The sequence below is a fragment of the Arvicanthis niloticus genome, chromosome 4 (assembly GCF_011762505.2).
Source record: "Arvicanthis niloticus isolate mArvNil1 chromosome 4, mArvNil1.pat.X, whole genome shotgun sequence".
In the NCBI taxonomy this organism is placed as follows: Eukaryota; Metazoa; Chordata; class Mammalia; order Rodentia; family Muridae; genus Arvicanthis; species Arvicanthis niloticus.
In genome coordinates this window covers 12292016-12302926 of record NC_047661.1, presented here as the reverse complement: position 1 = coordinate 12302926, position 10911 = coordinate 12292016, and the positions used below count along the sequence as shown (strand labels likewise).

The window sequence follows — 10911 nt, the reverse complement described above, 5'->3', positions numbered from 1 at the left end:
CTGCCCCGGCTCGCCTTGGCCGCTCTTCTCCTCCTCCCGGTGCATCCCTGACCCTGGCATCCCTTCATCCCGGCCTGCGGGGGTTCGGAGCGTCAGGACGCGGCTGTGGCGGCAGTGCTGAGCTGGTGTGGGAAGCCAAGGCAGGAAAGGCGAGCCCGAGTGGGTGGTGAGAGGCCAGCCGAGTCCGTGGGAGCCAGGGAAGCCGAGAGGAGCGAGACAGTGAGTGTGCGCTGCGCGCTGCCCCGGTCGGGGCGGACTCGTGCCGAAGCTCCGAATCTTCGGAGAGGCGCCCCAGCCTCTGCAGTGAGCTTGCCTGGGTGCGCCTTGGGACCCGGACACCCAGAGCCCGGAGGTCGGCAGAGAGGTACCTGAGAAAGGCAGTGATTCTGAGAGTCCGCGGAGGGGAGACGCGGAGGCTGAGCGGATGGAGGAACAATGCCGCCTCCAGAAGCAAAGCCTTTTTTGAGCCTTGGCTGGAGTGTGGAGTCGGCTCTCTGCTCTGCTCTCTCCAGGCCTTGAGGCTACTTCTGGGCTTGGTTCCGCCTCTTAGTTTGACAGGAATTAGAAAGTTGCTCTTCTTCTCTGCAAGGTTTCCTTCGAAGTGGCTTTCTGATCTGCGTGCTGGTTCAAGTCAAGATGTCACTTTCTGGATCCCCCGCGAGGAGCGACTAATAGATTATGCATTGTTGGGCAATAAACTCTCCCGGGAAGACAGGGTAGTCCACCCAAAGGTTTAAACGGGTCGCCACTGACTCCTGCCTGCCTCAGCACAATGCCTTGTGAGTAGAAATAATAATAATACTAAAGCCACCTGCAGTAAATTTTAAATTATATAGGATGAGGTTTTTGACAAGGAATAATTTATTCCAGAGGAAGCAGTTAGGCTGTTAGAGGAATGAGGAAAATATGTCCCATATTTGATTCATTTGTGATTATTCTAATGAGCTCTGGCCTGTACCACTGTTTTCTCTTTCTCTCTCTTTTCCCCTTCCATTTCTAGGGCCTTAGTGGTAGATGTAGGGCTGGGGATATGTGAATTTAGATAGTTAACCCTCTCTCTTTCACTGTGTGTTTTAATAGAGTGTTGACATTCCAATTTCCCTCTTTTTATATTAAAACTACTACTACTGTCGACTATTTTCTTTAAGTAACTGGAAGTTTCATGCTATATTTGAAATTACAGTGACTTGATACATTTTTCAAAATTAATTATACTTGACTATTAATAGAATCATAATTTTTTAAAAAAAATGGCATGTAGAGGGTGTGTGTGTGTGCTTAAGTGCAAAATCTATAAAATTTCTGAGCGTTGTCAGCTATTACAACCTACAGAGAGTGCCAGTTTTCTTTTGAAATGAGTTGAGCAGCGAAGAAGACCATGTGTGTATTTAGAATATCTAATGCAAAATGCAAAAACCCATTAAGTTTGCTGTGCCCTTGGCAGAGAATGCATCTCAGTCTCCTTGCACTGCCTAGTGATGGAGTGATTCACAGAGAATGTGGAAGTTAATCATTGCTCAGGCCTTCTGATGACATGGAGTGATTAAAAGGAGTAACTGTTTTTTTTGTAAGGCTGCTCTTCTACATGCAGTCTCTACAATCCTTCTAGCTAAAGGAGGATTGGTGTTCTTTCAGAAACATGCTACACCAGCGATCCTGGGGTTTAGAGTAAGAAGAGCCTCTTTGGGGATCTCCCCCTTACCCCTACCCTCAATATTGCTGTCTGTCAAATTTAATTTTTTTTTCTGTGGGTTTATTTTGTGAAAATTTCTATTTTTATTTAGTGATAACACATTTCCACATAAAAATGCTTGGATTGTTTGCAGTTGGAGCAGGGCTATACAGGAAGGTAGGCCTAGAATCTTCTCTCTTATTTCTGGTGGAGGAAGGGTTGCCTGGAAGTCTAGCTAACTCTGTGCAGGGTTAGATGACACCCCTGAAAGATTCACTGCCTTCTCTTCCAACCCTAGTTTCTCAGATTTTATTCTACTTTTAGCAATTTCAAGTAGCTATTCTGGGATAAGTCCTGCTCTTATGTCAACTTGCCTTAAGTTACTACTTTAGCTTTTTAAGAGTAAAATTAAAACTTAAGATTATTAGGCAGCCAGAACTATAGAACACAGGTACAAATCTAAGATCTGCTATTTTTTTTTTTTATCTGTGATGTTATTGACATTTTATGGGGCAGTAGTAATCTATCTATCATCTATCTACCTATCTATCTCATATAATCGACATACCTTTTTCTAAGTTTCTAAGTGTTAAAACAATTTTCAACATTTTTAGCAAAGCTTAGTCATAGATGTCTCTAGAAGATCCCGCCCCCACTAAAGAGTTACTTCACAGATTGAAGGTAGTTTTGTAAAGCAAAGCACAGCTGGAATTAACAGTAAGACCAGAAATCTCAACAGATTGACAGTTGAACATAATGAACTTTGTCATGCTCTGTCTTCCTTATGTGACATTTGATGACCATTCTTAGTCTATTAGATTATGATGTCTTAGTTATATTTCAATCATTTATAAGGAGAGTCACCAGACTTTCTCTTTCTAAGACTTAAGACCAGTCTTGAGCATATCAACATTGCCCAATGGTCTGAGTAGCCTACCTGCCAACATCCAAATTTCATGAGAATCAACTCTTTACACACTTTACATGGAAACTTCGTTTATATGCTGAATTTCCAATACTTACCCTTTGGTCCAGTCACATGACTCTTATTATTTGTTTATGTTAACTCATCTCAGTAGATCCAGCTCCCTACACACCCACTGTCCAGCATTTAGCTTTCTATGACTGTCTGTCTTTTCACTCCTTCCTTTACCCTTCCTCTGACATGCTACTAATTCCACAAGGATCCATTTTTCACATTCCAATGTTTGGTGTCTTTATTGGATGTCGAATTGCTGGAGGTCAGATCAGAAACCATACTCCATTTATCATTGCATTTAGAATTCTTTTCCCCATGCCAGAACATAAAGCAGACCACACATGAATAACACATATTCTTCACAACTGAATTTCATCATGAAATAATAGTCTAGCAGTGGATTAGGAAAGTAAGGTTTATTTAATGTCATATAATAAGAAGTCAAAGACAGACAACTGATAAAACATTGAAGCAAACAATTAAGATTCTCCTATCATCTTTGTACTTCGTGTTCATGATCAGAAGAATGCTTCCATGTCTACCATCTCACATATGATTTCTGGCCTACCAAAAGGACAGAGTGACAAAGAGAAGAGAACACTTTATCTCAGAACTCCCCAACATTGACCCAAATTGTTATTTGGAACTGGTTAATTTTGTTCTTTATTATGGGAAAGATTCTGTACATTGAGGATGTTTAACAGTATGCAAGGCTTTTACTCTACCCACCTGTTCTGTACCCAAAAAATTATCTCCAGACATTGCCAAGCATCACTGACTGTGTGAAAAAAAGTGACCATTGGTGAGAGTATTGCTCTGGAGTGGGAAGGGGTAATCTGTTTCCTCCTTGCTCTTTTACTTTGTGTGTAAGTGCTAGTAAGGGCCTGTTCTGAAGTAACAAATGAGTCTTTATGAGTCTGGTATAAAGGATGTTGGAGAGGAGAAGCGTAAGAGACTGAAGGGATCACACATACCGGCTCCTGGATAGTGAGTCTCTTCTACTGTGTGATGATTTTCCCATGGACTTGCATTTTCCTATTGCATCAGACCCTTGTCTAGTGTCAACTTCTAGATATCTGACGTTGGTATAAGCATAGTTTGGTGTATTTTTGATATCCTGAACAATATCAGAATCTTTGAGGTGGGAATGGACATGAGGTCGAAAACTAGTACTGCTTGCTGCAATAAATACATATAAGTCATCTAAATAGTTCAGAAAGGTGAAAAAGACAAGGACATATTGTCTTCACATGATAAATGTTGATGAATTAATCATGAGAATTGTTAGACAATAAGGGGACATAACAAAGAAGCTTTGTCTTCTTCACATTTTCCTCCTCAGACATTGCAACACCCTCTAGTCTATGAAGTAAATCAATGAAGTCCACTGTTTACATTTACAAATGTGGAAGTGGTCAATTATGTGAAGAAGGTAAAGGAAATAAAATATAAATCTTGGGTTTAATATTGCTTTCCAATGCTTTACAAGTTATCACGTGTTGGTGATGACACCGGGCAAATTAACAGTTTTCTGGACAGACATGTTAGCATGAACAGAAACAAAACTTAACAGCTATGCTTCTTAAATGTTTGTCTAATTATGGCAATAAAGAGGCTACACTTAGAAGTAAGATGTCTGCCTTACAAAGACGTATCAGGATTGCAATGGACGGCCAGTCCACTTGTCCAGTATTTTCTGTTTGTTTAAAATTATTCTCTATATGTTTATTGAAAGCCAATTTGTGTTCATCTTTGTTCAACGTAGAGAACCAAGATGCTCGTTAGGTAGCTTGAAGTTGTGCGTTCTCAGGTATCCAAGTGAAGAACTAGGGATGTCGTTCAATGGTAGAGAGCTTGGTGTGCCGAGCATGGCGAGTCTTTAAGCTCAAGAAAACAAAGGAACAAAATAACAGGAAGTGCCCAGTGAGGGCCTTTACAAATCAGACTGTTACTCAGTCACAGTCAATGGTTCTGGAGGTGGGCTGAGTGAGGTTGGCTAACTTAGCCATTTAATGATAGGAACGTAATCATATGTCAGTAGACGGCCTTGTCCGGGATCAATGTGGCTATTGCAGAAGCTATCAGACTTCTTCACACATCCACACATCAAAAGGAGGGAGCAGTCTTTCTTTTATGGAACTTTCTAATGTTACTAACGAAAGTTCTCCCAGGCACTGTCAGCTGAGTTCCCTCACGGCCAAAGCAGAAAAACTAAAGTACACCCCACTCCTACCTAATAACTTATAGAAGGTAGGACTTTGCATTCTCATAAAGACTCAGTCTTGCCCACTTGGGGGCTGCAGGAAGGTCTGCTTTTTCTGTGGAAGTGAGGTAATCACCCTTAAATCAGAGCAATGTTAACTGAGGGGGAGGGGGCAGGAGCTGGCAAACAGGATAATGAGGAGGGCTCCCTGTATCTCTCATGTTCATCTTCTCCAGTCTCTCATGAATCAGAATGTTTACACTAACACCAAATACACAAAATGCAATCAAACAATCTCTAGATCCATGGCCGTAAGTTAAGCTCATGTCAGAGTTCAAGCTTTTAAAATAGAGTGCCTGCGATTTTCCTGTGATGTTGCACAGGCTTTCATGTTTGTTTTTAATACAACTTGGAGAATTGAAAAATGTATTTTGGATGGGAGAATGGTGAACACTAAATTACAGTACATTGCACACATAAACTGGACATTTTACTTCTCTGGCATAACTATATCAGGTCATTAAATCAAAGCTTGTTTCCCTTGCCAAATAGGTCACGTGTCCTCATCCGTGTTTCTTACCATCTTGATTTAGGAACAGTTTGAGAAATGACTGATTCTTCAGCCAGTTACTCTTTTAAAGAATGACTTGATTTTGGTTGACTCCAAGCAAAAAAATTCTAGGTTTTGTTGATGTTTATGCCGAAGATCCTTGGGCTTAATAATTTCAAATTTACTGAACATATTCAAAACTAATTTATGAAAATTTTTATATATTCATGGACTTTAGAAAAATTTAGGAAATACTTTTCCCAAAGCACATAATACCTGGATAATTTCATGGAGACTGCGTACATAATGTCTAGATAATTTCATGGAGAGTACAATGTATAATGTTCATACCCACTCTGTTATCCTCTTACATCTGTTTCCCACGCTCATCACCCTCTCATTCCTATGCCTTGTTTATTTATTTATTTATTTATTTATTTATTTATTTATTTATTTATTTATTTTGTTTTTCGAGACAGGGTTTCTCTGTATAGCCCCGGCTGTCCTGGAACTCACTCTGTAGACCAGGCTGGTCTCGAACTCAGAAATCTGCCTGCCTCTGCCTCCCAAGTGCTGGGATTAAAGGCCTGGGCCACCACCCGCCCGGCCCTATGCCTTGTTTATACTAAGTGAGTGGGTTCTCCAATGGCCGTCTATACAAGCATGAATGCATTGTTTGCTGGAGCAGGAGTGAGTTACCAGAGGTTCCACCTTTAAAGGAAATGCCTTGCACTCTTCAGGCAACTATGAAATAGGGCAGGTCTACTTTTACACCATGTGCCCATGAGCAACTCTCAAATGTCGTCTTTCCCCTTACAAACATGGGTAAACTTTGTTTATTCTTCTGACTTAATTTCAAGAAAACTCAGAGGAAGCCTGTGTTTCGTTGGGATAGGTGTTCTTAGCCACCCCCCAGCTTCACTCTGTTTTATTATTAAAACTAAAATCTTCCACTTTAACTTAGCTTCCAGACTTTAACGTTTGGAGAAGTGTTTATAGGCTGTTTTCACTAGTTTGGGGAAAGGAAAAAGAACGCAGTGAAGGTGAGTGTAGATGAGAGCATTTTCCTGTGTCACTCAGTAACTTCATCCCCCTGGATGGATGTGTGTTTGGAAATTATTTAAGGCTGTGTGCAGTAGCTGCTAAGTTTAGAATATGAGAGGTAAGAGAAGGAAAGAGATACCAACGGTGTTTGAGTTATTTTAAGAGGAATATATGTTATAGTTTGTCGACAGATGGGAATCTAAGATGGAATATGTGGAAGTACAAATAAATAAACTGAGTTTATACCTCTCTCTCTCTCTCTCTCTCACACACACACACACACACACACACACACACACTTTACATTTAGATTTTAGATTGGGAACATGAGTAGCATCATTGTTATCCAGTAATTTTCACCAAACCTACAATGTGCAAGAACCATGAATTTTGAGAAGGCTGGGGTTGGTATCACTCTCTTAGTTCTAAAGTGGATTTTGTTATGGATGTTGGCTGTCTCCTCAGTTTACCTTTAGTGTGTTACAACATTTTTCAGAGCATGCCATAACTCTGGTGCAAATGTTCTATTTCTGGGCTCCATGCCTAGAGCAGTTTCCACCACAGCCATCACCTCTGAACTGAGCCCCCTGCCTCCAAGGGAACTGGTTATGAATCAAATGTAAGATGATAATTAGTCACTCCATCTGTGTTTAGGATTGGGAACAGATGCTTTCCCCCTTTGCTTTAATGGAAAGTGTGTTTGAAAGTAGCAGCATTGTGAAATAGAGTTTTAAGCAGATCCACATGTTAGTGGACACTCTCATATACTGCATATCAGAGGACTGGAGTATGATTTCTAAGCGTCTATCTGGCCTTTTCTCATCTCAAACTGTGTAGTCACTCCCACATCCACAAACCCACAGTAAGATAATTATGATTAGTTGCATGAGCCTAAGTTAAGGTATGGCCAGCTTCTGCAGTTTCTCCTGAGTCATACAATGTTTAATGCTATTTAATAGGGCAAATTTCACTAAAACTAAAAAGTCCATTATAGGATAGGTTTTTTTCCTAAATTCTATAGAAAGGGGACATTACCTAATTTAATAATTCTATAATGTTTTTCTCCCACTTAAAATTTTAATATTGTCTTTCTTTAAAATTATAAAGTTGTATTTCTCTATAGAGAAATTTAAATTCATATATATATATATATATATATGAGTTTAAATATATGAATGTATTTAAATATATTTGTATAGCCATCTTGTATAGGTGAAAGTTAAACTACTATTTAAAAACCCTATTGGACTATGGATTTAGAAGGCTTTATTTTATTTGGAAGCTCATTCTTTGAAGTCGTTTTGACTCAGACATAATTTGTATATTTACCCATCCAATAGGGTCTATGTTTGCAATTCACCGTTTCTTAAAGGAGGCTATGTAATTTTCCCAGGATTTCATTCCAATCACTTGATACATTCGAAAAGAGTGGATGCTGATGATTTGTTTGTTGATCTTGTTAAAGTAGGACTGTGGGTGACTTTCAGGATGCAACTAGGACTCATATTGTGGCTGAATTGACCTAACATGTTGGAATTGGTGGTGATCTGGTCGTGTGAGAAGGATGGTCCACAGTTTTCACATATGTACTATAGGGCAGCTAGAACCACTCTGCTACATAACTAACTCTGGGCATAAACAACTAAATGGTACATCCTCTCTTCAGACACATTGAAGGGTGTAAAGAAGCCTGGCAGCCAATGAAGGAGAGAGACTTTATTGCTTCACATAGCTTCATTTCTAAAACGTGACAATGCAATTCTGATAAGTATACAAATTATTTTATTAATCTCCAAGCATTTAGTTAAGGGATTATAACTGACCTCATAGGAAGTATATTAAAGGTAATGTTTATAACAGAGGCACCCGATCTGGCTTGTAGTTACAGAGCTGCCATGCTGATGCTAGGCTCAGGTCACCGATTCAGGCAGCCAGAGACACCGGCCCTGCCACCCACCAGACGCCAGAGTGGGAGATGGCTCTGCCTATCTACCACGCTGTCTCCACAAGGCTGGGCTCAGCCCAGACCATCCCACCATCCACAGGTACCCAGTAGAAATGAGACTCTATTGTTTAGGACTCTATTGTTTATCCAATAGCTTTATATATTTGGTAATGCTTAAATTAACAAGATGCCCACAGAATTGGAAGTGCTAACCAATTAACTAACCTAGATGTAAGTTGTTACCCAGGACTGCTCTTAATACATGCATGGTTCTCCATGGCTTCTATATCTCTGCTTCCTCTTAGCTCCTCCTCTTCCTCTCCTCTTCCTCTCCTTACTCCTCCCACATTAGCTCCTCCCAACTTGTGGGGAAAAGATCCTGCTACAGAAGTATGATTAAAATGTAATTCATCTCTTATACTCATCCCTCATTGTGTGATACCAAAAATAGAGAAATTTTTTCCGCTAGTGCGCCAAAAGAAAAGTACATAAATAAGAAACTAGACCCAGAAGCAGGAGAGACATGTGTGAAAAGCAGACTCCAATAGTGGTTACATAATAGTCTCTTAGTATGCCTGGGCCTTGTTGACAGTGTTTAAAATGCTCATGTATGGATTTTTGTTCCTATATTTTATATGTATATTTGTATGGGAGTGAGTGCCACTCCCAAGAATCCAGAAAGGGACCATGGGAGGGAAGCAAACAGAAGTGGAGTGGATCATAGAGTGCATGAGATATATGGCAAGAGAGAAAACACTGGACATGAAAGAGTATATGTGATAATGAGGGAGGGTACATGGGGAGAGAAAGAAGAGGAAGGGTTAACCATTAACCCAAATCAAATATGTACAAAATCACCAACCATTAATAACCTTTCTTCTTTGCATACTAAAATATAAATAAATATATAAGTAATGCAATTAAAATAAATACCTTTTCTGACTCTAAAATTCCTTTCTTTGGGACAGTGAAATAAAGAAAGCCTGTTTAAAATAAAATGTATTATATTTAAAGCTTGTATCTTATATGCACATATACTAGAGAGATATTGCTTTAAATTGATATGATTAAGATATGTAATATAGATTGCATAACCTTAGTGCTTATTACCTATTACACCTTTAAAAATTTACAACTATTTTTAACTTTGTACATACATGTATTATTTTCTTTATTTCTCTTTTCTTTCTTCCAGTACTGGGGATTGAACCAAGGGCCTTGGGCTTGCTAGGCAGGTGCTCTGCCAGTGAGCTACAGCCCCAGTATTGCTTTGTTTTTTAAAACAACTCTAATCTAATGCAGAACATCCCAGAGAGCAGTTAGAATTTAGATATACCTCTCCTCAGACTTACCAAATTAGAAAGATCAGTGAATAATTTAAAGCCAAATCTAGGATGCAAAGGTGGGCAGAGGCGAGGAGAAGAAAATTCATTTTCCATCAAGAACAAAGAAAAGTTGCAAAGAAATTAACTATCACTATATATAAATGTTCTGCTTTAAAGGGAGTGATCACTAAAAGGGAGCAAGAAAAAAATTGGCAGGTAAAAAATGAAATTCCCCTTTTTAAAATTTTATCATTACTCAACCACATTGCGATGCTTTTTTAAAAAGTGAGTAAAAAGCAGAGGAGTCTTTGGTTAGATCAGTCAGAGGCTCCTATTTGCGGATATATCTTGACAGTTCTTACTGTGCAATCCCACAGACAACTGTGTTTCTTCTCTGTGTTATATTTGAAAATTGCCACTGCTCTTAAGAGGCCCAAAAGCTGGGCACTTGCTTTCTGATGAATAACAAGCTCTCTAGGCGGGAGCCACTCTCCTTCTTCCGGGCCTCAGTCACAACAGAGAGAGGACTGACCTGTATTTGTCTTGCGGAAAAAGTGAGTTCATTTACAGAGCATGGAGATTCTGTTTCTCTTTTTCTTGAACTAGGTATTACTATAGCACCCTTTAGTACGATCAGAATACTAGGAAGTATAAGAGATAGATTTAATATTGCTGAAACTGAGACTTCACGGAGTTATTAATTATGTGCTCTTAAAGCTCTACTTTGGCCATTTTCCCCATATGGAGGTTATTGAAGATAATAGGTTTTAAGACGGAGGTTTTTATTTAATAGTTTATAATCTCAGACACTGAATAGGGTCTTAAGATTATATTCATATAGCAAATCACTTTTTTTTTTTTATAACTGAGAAGACAAATCACAATTTTGGCTTCAGGGAGTCTGTAAATCATTGTAATAATAAATAATTATTTTCTAAAATTGCAAATTTCCAACAGCTTTTTCTTTTCTTTTAATTTTTTTAAGCTATAAGGCTAAAAGAGTTGATTTTTTTTTTAATGTATTCACTTTACGTCCTGATTGCAGCACAGTTCTGGTGTTACCCTCACACAGTCCCTCCCCATCATCTCCCCTACAGTTCTCCTCCCTTCCCACAAGACAGCCCAGTCAGGGGAACTTATTCCACAGACAGGCAAAAGCTTTAGGGATAGCTCCTGCTCCAGTTGTTGGGGGA

The 10911-nt window shown here is 39.3% G+C and overlaps 1 protein-coding gene across 3 annotated transcripts in view; it reads left to right on the top strand.

Moving 5' to 3' along the window:
- Positions 1–5: 5 nt before the first annotated feature.
- Positions 6–10911, top strand: part of Nlgn1 (neuroligin 1) — an 842816-nt gene continuing 831910 nt past the window's right edge. For all 3 annotated transcript variants that reach the window (XM_076932194.1, XM_076932197.1, XM_076932192.1), the window contains exon 1: positions 6–779. The gene's annotated coding sequence lies outside the window, so the exon portion shown is untranslated. The remainder of the gene's footprint in view (positions 780–10911) is intronic.